A 17,829-nucleotide genomic window follows, 5' to 3' on the forward strand; every position below is an offset into this window, starting at 1 on the left:
AATTTTTTGTTAATATCCAGATCCACAAAATATTCAAACATTTATATCTTATTGAAATACGTTGTTTCATCAGGCGAATCAATGTTACTTTCGAAGATATTAAAAGAACTTTTATTTTAAAAATGTTGTGTAAAAAATGAATGAACGATCGGTTCTCATTCTATAGCTGACCAATATTTTGTGTTGTGTTTTTCTTTTCAATTTTTTTTTTCTTCTCCCAACTTTCTTTCTTATCCTCGAAACTTCCGTGGCGCGAAAAATCAAATCGAATTAGAAAAAAAATGTATACATAATAAAAAGACGCATTCGGTGCATAGCATTTATTAAAATGAGTCCAGCTTTGCTACTCGGGGGTTTTTGAGGTCGCTGAACACGAATATTGTGACAGCAACGGCCTCCGAGGTACCTGGTGCCCAGGGTGGACAGTATCAACGTCATCTTCGAGAGTTTCAGGGAAATTTGTAACATAATAAGTCGAAACTCGTTACGCGGGGGTTTTTGGGGTCGCTGAACACGAATATCGCGACGGCAACCATCTCTAAGGTACCTAGTGCCTACGGTGGACAGTATGAACGTCGTTTCCAAGAGTTTTATGGGAATTTGTTACATAATAAGTCGAAACTCGTGACTCAAGGGTTTCGGGGGTCACTCATCACTCCGTAGTTTATGAGGTATATGTGGATACTGGTTGTAGGTATTGCTGTGGAGATATATTCTATCGTGTACATCTATTTATTTCACAAATCTTATTTGATGGTTGCTTTTGAACTATAGCTAATACTCACTATATTAACAATGGTTTGATAATTCTTTTTTAAGTTAATGAGGAATAATGTAATATATCTATAGAGAGGATAGTTTTTATTATAATTATTGATTACCCTTAAAAATTCGTGAAATCTAAATAAAACGTTTCTCAAAAGATAGGTATTTTTTATTTGATGAATATATAATTTATTTAAATAATTATCTATATAAGTGACAAACTATGGTAAAGAAATATATGAAATCAAATAGTTAAATGGCAATTATGTTTTTGGAATAAATTTATCAAATTATTCTTTAATACGATTTATAATTTCATTGTTTTCCTAATGTCATTGTTAATTTACTGGCGGTATTCTACACTACTATGAACATACTTGATAAACCCGTTGGTTGATAGTTCCTAATATGAATTGTTTGATTTGATAAAAATTAATAACATTGTCAAATAAACTTATAACATCTTTCAAATTTAGTGAAACACAACATCAGTAATAATAAAGCAGATATTGAAAAATGAAACACTATTCTTTCTATCTCACTTCAAATGGTTGGAGGATAGAGCTGACGCTGCTTTCATGACGATCGGTCTATCGCGCCGTCGTGACGGTCGCCGCTCAGTAAAATGTGTACCCGGCGAGCCTATAGAAGTATTCACTTCAAAAATTTGGTCTGGTCAGTGCGCCCTCAAAATTAAATGAGCTTGATTTCTTGACCGCGAAGTGTCCGACTTCTCGTAGAATGGCTCACATACACATATTTTTATATACATAATAAAACCTTTGTTGCTTAATCTAATTTAGCACAAATTAGTACTACAGTTTAGCAAAAATTAATATAGGTATTACATTGAATTTAATAATTGTTATATATGTATGTATAATAATTTATTTGTATAAAATTAACATATATTATATATGTATAAAATAATTAATCTGTGACAATATTGTGCTATTCTATGCCATTATTGTGCCAAACTGAGGAAAAACTGCGCTGTACTGTCAACTGTGCCAAACTCTGCTGAAACCGTTCAAAATGTCCGAAATTTATATAATTTGGCACAGTATAGCACGGTTTTGGCATTATTTGGCACACATTGGCACAGCATTTATTTCCATTGGAACATTGAATAAAATTCTGTATCCATTTGTATCCTAACCTACTAGTGTGCCTAATTGCGCTTTATCGGCTTATTTACTTATTCACAAAGCTTCTGGAAATCTATAAAAACTCCAAAAACATTTTATATATCGTTTTATTTCCACCTGAATTTGCACTTGTACGATTTTTTAAGTAAGCTACGTTTTTCATAATTCCTTGCCAATAACGCCTGTGAATATTTGCTTCTCTCATTAAGCATCTGCCCATGTCTATTGCAGATATATTATTTATTAACGTTGGGTGGACATGACAACAGTTCGAGTCCTTTTGTCTTTACACAATCATAGATTTTCTTATTTCAGTATTCATTGACATTATTTTAACGCATTTTCTTCACTCGTTTGTTAATTTATTTTCAACGAAATTTACAAATTCTTCTGAACAACTTGCTGTTTCTGCTTTACTTTTAAATCAAACATTTTTAGTGCATTTGCTATACTCATCAACAAATGTAAAAAATATTTTGCTCCTCTATAACCGACCGTATTATGTGGACTATTCAAATCAGTATGAATTTATTCTAAAATTTTAGTTGCATTTGTTCTGTTTTTTTTTTTTTTTTTTAAGATACATTCGCTATATTTCTTTCAATATAATTTGCAATTTTCATATCTGCGATTGCGATATTATTTGGCAATTCTTCAACTAATTCGCTATTTACTAATTTAGTCAAATACTGAAAATTTACATGATCATGTGCCCTATGTTAGTTCTCTTTATTAGTTAGTTTTACTAAATTTACATACATGGTTTTGTTATATTTTTCTGATACTAAACTTCTCATGTAATCTACATCTACATCTACATAATATTAATTTTCTTAAATTTCTATCCAAAACGTCATTACAAGTTCAATTTATTCAAATTCTTCCAATTCTAATCAAAATTTTTTTAACTGTCACATGAGTCCTAATATCTAAGAATATTCCTACTGGTTTATTTTTTTTTCTTTAGTGCACCTATATCGCAATATTTTAATGTAAAGATGAAATATAGCACATTCCGGATTTTTCTGGACTTCTTGGAATTTTAGTTTTCCTGAAATTTCAACACTAATAATATACTTATGATTATAAATAAGGTTTTTCGGTAGTTAAATTTGGTGTAATTTAAAGGTAGCACCATATATCATTTACCATAACTATGATGGGTTAACCTCAGGATCATCCTGACACCTGGACATCATCTACAGGAAGTGAAAATTTTTTTCAGTATATTTGTTGTATACGTAGTGCGTTGTATTATAGACCATGTCTCGCCATCCGGGAGGTGATTTTGATACCTGGACATTGTCTACTGGAAGTGAAAACTTTTTTTTGGCACATTAGTTGTAGCCTTAGAGCATTATATGTTAAACCATGTTTCGCCATTCAGGATGTGATTTTGCAATATTTTTAGGTAAAGATGACATTTTCCTGGACTTGCAATTTTGGTCTTTCTGTAATTCTAACGCAGATCATATACTTATGACATTGTCTGCTGTAGTTTTTTTTGGTACATTTGTTGTATACTTATAGTGCATTGTATCATAGACCCTGTTACGCTATTTGCTATAATGATAAGTGTCGAATGGTTATGTACCAGTAAAAAATGTGTAACTTAAATTACGGACCAATTTTACCCAGTTTTTATCGTGTAAAATACACGAAGAGAATTGGTTATTGTTTAACAACCTAAAATACTGGACGAGTAAAAATTTTACCAGTGATTTTCGTCTTAGATATAAAATATACCATTTTTATTAAGACTAAATATATTAAATAATGAAAAACAATAAATGGTGTTTTAAAAAAAGGAAGTATATTAAAAATAAAATATATATATATATATATATATATACACACTTATATTTAATCAACACTAAACCATAATATTAAAATAATAAATATTATTATTAGTATGATAACGTACGCAATTTACCCTGCCGGCTGCCATGTATATTAATGTTACGTGACAACTTTCTCAATCCACATTGGAAACAATAATTTCAAGTGTGGCTTCGGGAAAGTTTCACACGTATAAAAGTACAACGAGACTCAAGGCCACAAAAGTATCAAGTGGCTAAGAATCACGCTGATCCAAACAACTTCCCCGCCAATGGCTAGAGGCGCACGTGCGGAGCTACGTTACAGTTTCGGCGCGCAACTAGTTGCCAGGCCCCGTAAGGCCTAATGAGTGCAACAAGCGCTGACATTGTAATGCGCCTGACAAGAAGTAAGCTGGCGGCGGCGTGGGAGGTCCGGAACCACTTCCAAGCGCCCTCAAGCCACTCTGCTCTCTCACTTCGTAATCGGGCGCAGAAGCCGGCGGACTCTTAGATTTTTCATCAGATATTATTCAGAGACATAGATTCATTTTAGTCAGGCTCAATAGCGCTTTGTTCAGATTTTCACACCTAGATCTCTTGCTAAATTTTTGAGTTAAATAATGTCAAATATTTTTGGTTCATCACATCAGAGTCTCCTTTTAGAAAATAAAACAGATTTATCGAAATTACATTGTTACTTGGCCGAGTATTATATTTGTACCATAGCCCCTTTGCAAAGAAATTCAAGAATAAAGTGAGAAGAAGAAAACTTGAACCAGAGATTTATTCGGCATTCTTTTTTGAAAAGAATTCAATCCAACTACAATGTGCGACCGTAACAAATGACAATAAAAGGTAAGATTTTTACTTAAGTGTTCAAATTACATTCGAACGAGAAAGGAGTAGTCAATATTGCTTTGGTTTACTGAGGATCTGACCAATCTTTAGGAGCACTTTCCTGTAGAGGAAAGAGATACGCAGGCTCAGAAATTATTATTTAAAAAGGGGAAACTTCGAGTTTCCACCTAACAATTAATATACTTTTTTATTTAATATTTTTTTAACTTATAATTTTAAAATTATCTTCTTATTATATTCAACTTAAATTGAAGACTTTAATGTTATTAACTTATATTTTTATATTAGTTTACAATTAAATGTATAGTATTAAGTAATAAATAGACAGAACTGACATAGTAACTTTGATAAACGCGCCATAATATGGCAACAGATCCCGTGATAAGTATATTAGAAAACTGAGTTAAAACAATCATAATATATCTGTTGTATGACTCTAACAACCAATCGAAGCAGTTCAATCAACATGACATTGATATCTATATTATATCACGCTTTTCTTAAGTTAATTCGTCTCATTGTCAGATCTGGATCTGAAGAACATCTAAAAAACTATGACCGTCACCGTGACGAACATTTCACAATTTCCCATTTATCGTCTATAGTGATGTAGTTGTGCCTTGACATCAAATTTAGTCCTTTTTTCTGATGTTTAGTCCGTCGTAAATAGAATCTAACCCGTTCGGTATTATGTTTAATACATCACATCGCATCAAAATAAATATATTTTTTCAAAACTACATAATATACTCAATAACAATAAATTCTTCGAATTAAATTTAAATTTAAATAATAAATATAATGTTTTAATATACATAACATTATACAATAATTATACATTAAAATTTTCATAAATGCTACACATACATTATCAAGTGGCGCGGGAGCGCCACGAAGGCGAGTTTGAGAAGCAGACGACGCCGCGGCGCCCGTGACACTATTTACTTCTATATTGGTCTCTCGAATTTTCAATTAAGGAAATAAATTATTTATCATTCATGTACCCAGCTAATTTTGATAAATGTTTATACTGGTATGCCAAACTATGATTTTAAACCAAAATATCGGCAATAAACCAGCTTTAACATAATAAACAAGTATGCAGGTGAACAAAAATGCTGAAATCACTTGCTTAATTTTTCTTCAGTCCAAAAAGTGGTAAGACCGTTAAGTTAGCTGCGTGCAGTTTGACCGAGTGGTTAGACTGTGAAGTTGGCCGCACAAGCTATTCAGCATACATTGTCTGCTACTCTGCTTGAATTATAAATGTGTGCTCCGTAGTATTCGGTGTTTTGGTGTAAAAATCTTTCAAGGAAGGTGTCTAGATAAATAGGGTGGTTGATGACAACGTCTAGGTGGTACGATAATCATACGATAAATCATACGATGACGGCGTCTAGGTGTACAGGGTGGCCGATAACGAGGTCTGGGTAGTTCGCGCCGTGGTTTTTGGTGTCTAGGCGTAGAAATAATTCGAGGGTGGTGTATATCAGAACAATCAGTGATCTCATGTTAGTGATAAAAATGTTACAAAAAAGCTTTGATCTAAAGGTGCTAAATATGCTTATATTTTATTTCTACGACGTCGAATATGAAATACTCAAAAAAATTTACTAAAAAGGATTGAAATCTCTAAAAAAAAATTAACTTTTAAAAAAGTAAAAAGTTAGGCAAGTTTGATATATTTCGCAACAAAATTACAGATTGAAAAGTACTAAGATCAATCAAACAAAGTCAAGTTTATTATATTTAATCGTGATGAAGCAAGGAACAACTCTCAAGATAATTACTACGTAACTTGCCATGCCCGTTTCATTGTACTTATGGTGTTTGTATGACGTTCTAATACATAAAAGGAAATTTTAGTTGTTCACTAATAAACAAAATTAAACGGGCATGGCAAGTTACGTAGTAATTATCTTGAGAGTTGTTCCTTGCTTCATCATGATTAAATATAATAAACTTGACTTTGTTTGATTGATCTTAGTACTTTTCAATCTGTAATTTTGTTGCGAAATATATCAAACTTGCCTAACTTTTTACTTTTTTAAAAGTTAATTTTTTTTTAGAGATTATAACAACACATTTAAATTGATACAATTAACTAACATCGCGTTCGCAAAAAATAACCTTTTCTCCGTTGAATTAAGAAAATCGCGGAGCCGCGGAAAGCTGGTAGGTATCAGAAGCGCATAAGAGCCGGGGATGTGGCGCTTAGCTGCACGAGAGACTACAGGCGCCGTTGCTACGCACGGGTAGGACCACACTGATTGTTCCTACGATTAGGTGGCGTCATATCCCTGTAGCGGCACATACGGCCGGAACGTGGACTCATGTATGCTCCTTGCGTATATACAGGTTTATACTCCGACTACATTTTAACGGTTTCCACTTCCCTTGGCCTTATGTTTTCTTGGTGTCTAATGGGCGACAAGCGACAAATCGTTGCTCGCAACATAGCATCCATGCTCGCAACAATAAACATCTCTATGCGACAATCTCTCGTAAGTCTAGAACTTAACGGTTTATAACAGTTATAACTAAACCTTCAATTTTCTGTTCAACGTTTGACGATTTAAAATTTTAGTTCGATGTACAAAACGGCAGGCCGCGTGATTCATGTGCTCTCTCTCTCTCTCTCTCTCTCTCTCTCTCTCTCTCTCTCTCTCTCTCTCTCTCTCTCTCTCTCTGAGATGCAGGTACATACTGACCGCACGGAAGCGAGCGCCGATACGTTAACGACCCGCGCGTGCGCAGAGACCGGAAGGGAGAGGCCCAAGTGGCTACGGGCTTCACACCCAACACTTCCTCTCACTTGAGGATCTTCCTCAAGCCCAGAACTCTTTGTCTCCTAGAACTAGGGTCAGTTGGCTTTTCTTCTGGAGAATCTAAACAAACATGAGAAATATATAAGTTATACAGGGTGAGTATATTCATTATGTGTTTTAATAAGTTAACATGCAATTGAACAGGTAAAGCAATAAGCTGTAAATATATCAGATAGTTGACATTGAGATTTAACCCATTTAATTTATCTATAGTTGCTGTTCACGCATTCTTTAACATAATGCTCTCTTCGCACAACCATGTGTCTTAATCTATTTCTACCGTTTACTTTAGCGCATGACATTGCTGACATGTTATCGCAATACAAGATTATCGGATGTAGTTTCTTTTCTAATATAATCGCCACCGAGTTATGTAATAGTAGTATATGGGCTGGTATGGAGAGACTGGGCGTGGCCTAGAGTGACGTCACCAGTCCCGTGGCTAACGCCAGTTGTTTATGTAAACATCAGCCCATGTTTATATCAACAGTAGCTGATAAGATTAATAAACATGATTTACGACCGCTACTGTCATAAACAAAAAGTCTGTCATCGATGGGTGACTTTTATTTGTTTATTTATAAATAATTATAAATAATGTTTAAACAAAAGCTATATTACGCATACGAGCTATGCCAGCCCTCCCCCTTTTACCCCAAGCAGACCCGAGCGCGACTCTCTCTCTCTCTCTCTCTCTATCTCGCCGTCTACTCCATACCGGCCCCGAGCTCGAACGCACGTGCGCGACTCTCGCTATACCAGCCCGTAACCCCCCTCTCCTTTTACACTATAGCAGCCCCTGAGCTCTGGCGCGGTGGCTCCCGATGCTGCTGTACCGGACCCGCTTCTCTCTCTCTCTCTCTCTCTCTCTGCCCTCTCTACGCCATACTCGCGCGCGCCCGCCAAAGGCGCCGTCTACCTGTGCTTTGCATAAAAAGAAAAATTCTGGCACAATATTTATGTACTAAAAAACGCGTACGAGTAATAAAATGACTCAGCTTACAAGGTAATGAAATAATAAAATGACACACGAACGCGCGCGCACGCACACACAAACATACTTACACACCCGCGCGCACACACACACACACACACTAAATTTCTACGCTATAAATTACAAACAAGCGATACACCTACACTTGCAAGTGGCGCGTTGTTGGCGCAGTTGACGTGTGGGCCCTTCTCGCAGTAAACCAGGCATCAACTCTTTCGGCGGAGTAGGCATCCGATGAAAGTTGTAAGGTACGCTGCGGTTGCGGCGTGCTGTCGGTGGCATACCTTGGACGTTGTTGTCGTCACCGTCGTTGTCGTTGCCTGCTGATAATGGTGGAGACGAAGGCGATCTCGGCGAATCCGTATCCTGGATGCACGGCAGGGCTGTCCCACGTCGTGCTCCGAACAGTTGGTGATGCACACTCTGCACCTCACGTTGATCGGCACAAACTGTACCGCCAGAGAAGCCTTTCGCTCGGCTTCTTGCTGTTTTTGCTGTAACAGCGCTGACATGTCCAGCATTCTCTGCTGGTAGCACTCGAGCTGGCCGTTCAGCTTCTCCATTGTACGTTTTTTAGCTTCGATACTTGCGAGAAGCGCATCGCGTTGGGCTGCTAATTTTATCAATTCTGCCATGATGGTGGCCACGTGTGTGCTCTCTGTAGGGACTCAGAGCGTTCTGATCGGTACGAGCCGTGTCATAAACGTAAGCCGTTGGCAAAAATGTCTGCACGTAGGTAGACGAGGACCGCACCTCTCCACTCTTTGCCTTTTAACGACGTTCGTTGTCTTAAGAATGCAAGACCGTTGGTAACGCTTTACTCGGAATAGATTATTTGTATACACTCGAGCTCCAGTGTCGTGGGCTTATCAGAAAAAATCGGAGACGGGTGAGAGCGAAAGAAAGGTTCCCAATGTCTCGCGAATCAGCTCCAGGAAGTATCGTGTGATCATGGATTCGGGCTTTGTTTTATTATCGCCAACGGATAAGTTTTCAAAACTAAGCAGAGAACGAATCATCGGATGTCCGGTAGACACTTAAGAATAAGTGTAAACTGTTTGTACAGAGATTACAGGTGTCCGGTAAGAGATATTAAAAAGGGTCAGCCGTAGAGTCATAAAAAACGGTTCGGTCCGTGTCGCCGGATCTAGCGGTGGCGACGGTCCGTTCTCTGAGACGTCCGCTATCCGTCTAAGATTTATGACTGCTACGTGCCTAAAGCGCAAACAGCGGTATCGGATTTATTTCTTTCGATCACTGGTGGCAGTCTGGATTTCTCAGCTATGGCTGTAATATGCGCTGTTTTAAAACAAATCCCCCTTTTTAACGGTTTTTCTGCTCTGCGATCTTCTTATTCGATGAAATCACTCCTAAGAAAGGCATGATATTTTTATATCAGCCCTAAGCCGTCTACAAAACTCCTCCGTACGCTAGCGCAGTCATCAGTCTCTCGAAATGCGTGTCATTGAGAGAGTCAGCTTACCACGTGTCGCAGAAATGTCCAGAGCTACGAACGAAGTTCGCGATGCGATCCTGCGCGTAGCCAACGCGCTCATGGGTCGTCACCTACCTGTGCAGAGGAAGTGTACCTGCGAGTGGTACGTGCGCGTTCATCGGATGTGCGAAGAGAGGCTGCAACGCGAGCTGCGCTGCTTGCGGACGCATTGCTCGTACCATTGGATCGCCGATTTTTATCAGAGATACTTTAAACATTCTAGTGTTGTGATAAAAATCGTCGGCAGTTTCTTGGTGGAACGCGGTGCACGCGATGTGTACTGTCTGAGGCATATTATCGAGGAACATGGTAAGTGTTTACAGTGTTCCCTACAATCAGTTTTTAAAAAAAATATTAGTACTTTATTTTTTTCTTCTTGCAGCTCGAATTACCCTGTAAGAGGACGCTGAGGAGAGCGACAGCGACATAACGCTGTTTGTTGTGTCGTCACCTCCTTCACCACAGCGAGCCACTTCATCCGAGGAGGAGAATGAGGGGGAGGAGGAGGAGGAGCAAGAGGAGCAGGAACAGGAGGAGCAGGAGGATATACAAGCTCCTATGGAGGAGCGCGTGGAGGATGATGCCGAGAGCGAGATAGAGGACAGCGGTCACGGCGATGATCGGCCTGGCGTCTCCGAGCAGGCTGTCTACAGAGCGGGCGCTCCAGCACCGCTGAGAGGTAGCGAGCAAACGATGGAGGCTGCGATGATTCTGCTCTCGTTCCGCTACGAGCCAGCTCCCGAGTTTGTTACTACGAGAGCCGAGGTTTTCGAGGGCTTTGCGACTCGGGATGAGACCGCTGAGGAAGTTGCGATGAATCCGTATGCACGCTTCGATCAATACAGCTCGTTCGACCGTCGTATTAATGAAAGTAAGAGACATTTTTTTTTAACTTTTAAATTTTCTTAAAAAATTATTATTACTAACAATAATAATTTTTTAAGTTATCAGACGACGTCTGAACGAAGGCATGGAGCCCTGTCCGGATGCAGATCCACAAAATGACGCGGCTATGATTTTTCAAGCTGCTGCGCTACGAATCGTGAATAACGGTCGTGCGCAGGATGTACGTTGGTTAAACAACTTACTTGAAAAATCAGCAGACGAGTTATTTTCTATGACTGCGTTCGAGATGTCCGAGTTGTTCAGCGACATCATTCAATGTTACAACGGTCGTGCGGAAGAACGAAGGCTCGCTTCTTTGCAGTCGATGACGATAATGTCAGCAGCAGCAGCGAGGAAGAGGGCCCATCATCGCCGGCAATATCATCGGACTTTTCAACAGTGCTGAGCCCTACATTGTCGATGTTGCAGGAGGTGGGGTTCTACGATGCGGGTCACCCGATCATCGATGACAGCACAGCACGCGGCATATCACAAGTAGGCGGCGGCGGCGGCGGTGACGGCGTTGATACCTCGGGTGAAGAGGCACCGTTGCCGAACAATAGTATTATAAGTGGTTCTGCTGCAGCTTCTGATTCGGATCAGAAGGAGGAGGAGGAAGCTCGTGACGATGAGCGTTATCGTCGCTTCGAAATTATTGCGAATACGGTGCATCGCGTACGGAAATTCCGTACAGACGCTCGCCGTCTGACGCTACGGATTAAAACACCGCCGCGTGGGACCAACATGCTCAGCTGGGTTGAGTTAGCAATACGCAACATTTACGAGTATTTGCTAACTCTTATCAAAAGCGGGAGCGATGGCGTCGGTGTTTCAATCTCTAGCGAATATTTCGCAAACGGGTCGGCCGGGCTCTCGTATCGTCTCGTGAGCGCGCTGACTGGCGATGATTTATGGTCTGTGGTGTCTGGACTCGTTCAGAGCAACGCAAATTTTCGAGTCGACGAGTCATTTACCGTTTGTTTGACCGTCGTAGAGATGCCTGTAGGTGCAGGTGGCTCTCGACGGAAAAACGTGACCGTCGACAGCGTTTCTCAACGGTCCATCATTTAGATCAGCAATCGTGACAATCTCTCTCTGCCGAGAGCGCTCGTTGTAGGCGAGGCGAAAATCGCGCTTCAGACGAGCGATACCCCGGCGATGCGAGCCGAGTTGAGCGTCATCCGCGACGGTCGTAGGCAACTACAGCATAAGCGAGCTGTAAAATTGTAACAGGATGCCGGTGTTCTCGTACCTCGCGAAGGTTATGGTGTACAAGAGCTTCCTCAATTCCAGCATTATTTTACTGCTCGTGGTACAGCTTTAGTTGCTTACGAGAAAGACTTGAAGGACAGCGGTGAAGCACCATTTTTTGACGGACGCAGCGATGCCTGCACAACCGTAATTTTTTTGCTCTACTCCGAGCTTCATTACGACGTGATCGTCAATATTTTTGGAACTGCCAAGGCAAAATTTTTCTGTACTTTTTGCAATCGCGGCTACAGTAATATCGAGGATTACAACTGTCGGCAGCTGTGTTCGCGCTGCTTCGTCTCGCCACCCTGTAGCGAGAACGATGCTTTGCAAAAATGTGCATCGTGCAATCGCAGTTTTTTCGGCGATATATGTTTTCGCAACCATTCGGTTGCGGGATCATACAAAGCGAAGCACAAGCGATCGTGCGATGTGCTGCAGATTTGTCTTACCTGCTGCAAAAGCTTGGACCGGCAGTGCGGTAAGCATGAGTGCAGCATAAATTGGTGTCGACATTGCAAGTCGATACACGGTTATAATCAACACTGTTTTATACAGCCGAAAAAAACTGATGCTTAAGCGAAAAAATATCTTTATGTTTTCTACGATCTGGAAACGATGCAAGAAGCATCGTATCGAGTCGATGAAAGCATAAAGATGCACGTCCCGAATGTTTGTATTGCACAGAAAGTCTGCACGGAGTGCGTAAGGTCTGACGACATTTCTGAATGGTGTCCTTCGTGCGGTGTGCGCGAGCATGTATTTACCGAAGATCCTGTTGGTCAGCTGCTTCAGCTTGTAGCACGCAACAAAACGGACTTTGAAAATATAATATGCATCGCGCACAACGCACGAGGGTACGATGCGCAATTTGTTTTACGACGGCTTGTCGAACGTAAAATAAATTGCGTGCCAAGCATCATACTGAATGGTCAAAAAATACTGTGCATCCGGTATGGACGCACAAAGTTCATCGAAAGTCTCAGCTCTTTTCAAATGAAGTTGGCCGCGTTACCTGCTACATTTAGTTTAGGTGAGACTACGAAAAAAGGCTGTTTTCCGCACCTTTTTAACACCTCGAATAATGCCGAATAATAACGCCATACAGGATGCGCACTATTATTAGCCCCACACTATGTCGTCGAGCGAGCGCGAGCAGTTCTTGCTGTGGCACAGCGAGATGCGTGCAGCGAACGCAGTATTCGATTTCAGCAAGGAAATCGTCGACGACTGTCGCATGGATGTGACGATTCTGCGTTGTGCGTGTGTGGCTTTCAGAAAAATATTTCTCGAGGTCGGAGACACGGTCTTGTTTGTAGTGGTTACTACAATCGCGTCCAAAACAATTTTTGGAAAAACACCGTTTCAAAAACAATCGCAAGAAGCCGAATGCCTGGGGTCGTACTTTCGACGCGTTCTTCGGTGGACGGACCGAAAATATCGTCACAATTTACGATGCTAAGCCAGGCGAGCGTATTCTATATACAGATATATGCTCGCTATATCCTTACATTTGTAAACGAGGCAGATTTCCGCTCGGTGATCCAAAGGTTTATGTCGGCGAGGAATCTGATGAGCTGACGGGTGGCCATCTCAACAATTTTACGGCCATAGATGGGCTGGTATAATGTAAGGTTTTACCGCCGAGAAAATTGTATTAGCCTCTTTTGCCGATAAAAATGCACGGCAAGATTCTCTTCGCACTGTGTCGTACATGCTGCGAAGAGATGCGGCAGAGCGATTGTTGCCACTCGGATGCGAGTCAGCGAGAGTTCAGCGGAACCTGGGTGTTATACCATTACTGAAATATTCGTCATATGGCAGTATAGTATGACCGAGTACGATCCGCTCACAGGTGAAGGCGGACTTTTTGCTGGCTACATCGACACTTTCTTGCGATTAAAGCAGAAAGCAGGTCTTGAGTCTCCTGCTGGTCAACGAGGAGGTGATGTACGCGAGCTGGCAGTACATCGACGATGCTGTGGAGTCTACTCTATATACGAACGTAGTTATAGCAGCCTACACGAAAACTCTGGCCCGCTTGAAACTATTTTTGTATTTGGAGAAGCTCGGCAAGCGAACTCTGTACTGCGACACTAATTTGTGCATATTCGTGTGCAACGAAAATGCACAAGAATACAGGCCCCCGTTAGGCTCGTTGCTCGGCGATATGACCAACGAGCTCGACGAAGGGACTTATATTACGAGCTTCCTCTCAGGTGGTCCGAAATTTTACGGCTACAGAACCGTGAATTCGAGAACTGGCGAGGTATCAGAAAAATGTAAAGTCAAGGGTATCTCGCTAAATTTCTAATAATTCTTTGAGAATAAATTATCCTAGCATTAAGAGTATGATTGAAAATTATCCGGAAGATCCAAGGTTTCTGCAGGTTGCTTACATAGACGTTACGCGCGGACCTGACTCGTATCTTTTTCTCGATCTAACTCAAGCGACCGTGGACGAGTATAGGATTCTCACGTGTATATTCCCAAGCGACGATATTCAGTACGCCTACGTGCCGAAATTCGGTAAAAAGTAAAAATACAAAATAGGTTCGCAGAGCTCTCGGCATAGACAGTAGGCTTGAAGTTATGGCGCCAACAACATCGAAGAAGAAACAGGCTGGCTGTTGTATACCCGTGGCTGCGCTCGACACCAAGCATTTCAACAGAAAACGAATAGCTGTGCTAAACACTCTTTGTTACACGGACGGCCAACAACGTACGGATCTTTTACGTACAGCCGACAAGAGACTCGTGCGTTGCATATGCGAGTGCGCTTTGAATATCTTGCAAGGTGTAATCAAAATCAACGACTCGCATAAACGACGACTCAAAAAGCACAAAAAACGTGCTGAGAAAATTGACGATTTGCAATAATAAGAAATCTATCAGCGATTGGCAGAAGAAGAAACGAGTTCTCGTACAGCACGGTGGTGCTTTCTTGCCACTTCTACTCGCACCTATTATCGGGGCTCTTGTCTCGAAGTTATTTAATTCAAAGTTAGCAGCGGGAGACTAAAATGGATCGTGCGAGAAAAATGATTATTGTGTTCGAAGATATGTTTTCGCGCATGCAAAACGTTCAGCCAGAAGCATCAGCACCGCCAGTAGTAAACGGGTCGTGTGAAAACTCTGTTCAAACGTGCGGCGACAATCTCTCGAGACTCGATTCCGAGATGCACACAATTCTACTTCCGAATAAATTTACAGATGAGCGTGAAAAATGTCAAAACTATTTACAAGTAGTATTTACAAGTTTTCAAGATTAAGCACATATCCAACAGACAGCAGTTACCAACGTTTATCCTGGAAGATTTGAACGGCGAGGAGATTGACGGCTTTTTCTATCTCGAGGAGCTTGCTGACGTTGGCACAAAACGCATGTCGGACGCTGCTGAGCAATTCAAAATAGAACACGTAATTCGTACAAAGGGTCGTGGCTCGAAGAAGCAGCTACTCGTCAAGTGGACTGGATATCCGGACAAATTCAACTTGTGGATCAAAGCCTCTGAAGTACAAGAAATTAAAAAATGGACTAGAACGACCACCTAGTTCTGCCTAGCAACATCAGTATGATGTACTACAACGAAAACGCCACCAGCTGCTTTACAACGCAGTTCTCGCGCGAGCTCAGACTCAGCGGGAATTGGTCCGTTGCGCTCGTCGAAATTCACGTGCCGAGCACTGTCACGCACATTCAAGAATCGGACGCCTTTTACACGTTTAAACAGTCGGAAAACGCAAAGCAGGAAACGCATTTTTTCCGCACGGTATTTACGACAACATCGAGCAACTAGCCAACGAAATAAATAAATCAGCCGCCTTTCACAATCATCTGCGTTTCGAAGTTGCACCCATTCAAAAGGGCTACTACATGCTACAGCACAAGTGTGCCTACGTTGGTCAGCATCAGACAATGTTTAACGAAAAATCTTGCCGTATTTTCGGTTTCGAAGATTCCGAGACGGCGAAAAAACGGCACCTTTGTCACATCGTCAATGGGCAGTGTAGTCGCGCTAGGAAACAGACCAGCATCGCTTTCCCGAGCTATTCCCGATCAGTTCTACGTGTACACGGATGTATGCGAGCCACACACTGTAGGCGACACTCAAGCTGCTCTACTGCGTATAGTTTCCGTGGATAGTGCAAAGTACAAATTCGGCAGTAATATCGTGAGACATTTTGCACCTGCTCATTATATTCCACTTTTACATCACAGTTTTCGCTCGATTGTCATAGATATAAGAGAGAGAGAGAGAGAGAGAGAGAGAGAGAGAGAGAGAGAGAGAGAGAGAGAGAGAGAGAGAAAGAGAGAGAGAGAGAGAGAGAGAGAGAGAGAGAGAGAGTGCAACGCTATGTCACGATGAGTCACTACATACGCTACTACGACGAGCAAGTAAGCGAGGGAGGAGTGAGACACGTCTATTCCGGTTCAACGTATCAGCGCGGACGAGGTGTAAGTGCGTGGCTCGGAGGTTTATTTCGCGAAATTCTTCCGTACATCGCTTCCGGTGCCAGAGCTGTTGGCAAGGAGGCTGTGCACACAGGCATCAACGTGTTGGACGACGTTGCAAACAACGGCTCGAGTTTCAAGGAGTCGTTCAAATATCGTACTAAAGAGTCTGGAAAAAAATTGAAGACAAAAGCCGGTGAAAAGATAGCAGAAATGATGAAAGGCTCTGGTTATAAATCATGTGCAATGCATCGAAGGCGTCAGTTAAGAAAGACACGTACATCGAGTACAATCGGCTCTAGCAAAAAACGCAAACAACATACGGCAGGACGGAAGAAGACGAGAAAAACAAAGAAGAGGCCTAAAAAGAGAAGTACTCAGCAGCAACAGCAGCAGAGTTTAAGAAGTGTTACGTATATTTTTGGTCCTAGACGTATTTAGTTTGGGGTAAAAATGGCATTTTTACATTCTCACTCGACCAAATGCATGTCCAGCGAGCTGGATCTTTTCACGCTTCCAGCCACCCAAACGTCCATTGAAAGCAGCAGCGTTCTGCATTATAAGCCTGTGTCGTCTCTTAGCGACGATGTCGACGCACCATTGGAATTTGTCGTGCCGGCAGGTAGCGAGCATTACTTTAATCAGGCTCACACTATGCTTCATGTTCAAGCTAAAATCGTACCCGCTGACGAGGCTACCGCAACGACCGAAGACCTTAAAGTCGGACCGATCAACAATTTCATGCGTTCAATGCTGAATCAGATTGACGTTTTTTTCAATCAGAAAATTGTTTCGCCGCCTAATAACGCCTATCCTTACAGAACGTACATTAAGACGCTTCTCAACTACGCTCCGGCTGCTAAAGAGTCACATCTTACAGCGAGTCTGTGGTACGACGACACGAGCGGCGGTTTCGATTCGCCAGCTAATGCGGTGAGCACTGCCACAGCACCTATAATCGTGAACAAAGGGCTGGAAAATCGCAAATATTTTACAAAGAGTCCACGATACTTTGACATGATTGGACATCTACATCACGACCTCTTTAATCAGGATAAAATGCTGATTATTGACGTAAAAATGCGCGTACGTCTAGTGAGGAGTAAGGATGCTTTTTGTCTGATGGACGCGACAGCCGATGGAAAATTTAAACTCAGCTTCAAAGAAGCTTCACTCATAGTTTGCAGAGTAAAAATCAGTCCTGTAGTTTTACTGGCTCATGCGCAAACGTTATCGAAAACCGGCTAAATATCCCATAACGAGAGTCGAAGTTAAGTCGTTTATTCTTCACTCGGGAATATTAGGCGATTCGATCGACAACGTTATAAA

General features: G+C 41.3%; 1 protein-coding gene across 7 annotated transcripts in view; it reads left to right on the top strand.

Annotated features, from left to right (window-relative positions):
- The window catches only part of LOC100119226 (glycogen [starch] synthase), a 489,541-nt gene that overhangs the window by 65,769 nt on the left and 405,943 nt on the right, over nt 1–17,829 (top strand). The gene's annotated exons all lie outside the window — the stretch shown is intronic.

This window comes from Nasonia vitripennis (assembly GCF_009193385.2).
Source record: "Nasonia vitripennis strain AsymCx chromosome 1 unlocalized genomic scaffold, Nvit_psr_1.1 chr1_random0003, whole genome shotgun sequence".
Taxonomy (NCBI): domain Eukaryota; kingdom Metazoa; phylum Arthropoda; class Insecta; order Hymenoptera; family Pteromalidae; genus Nasonia; species Nasonia vitripennis.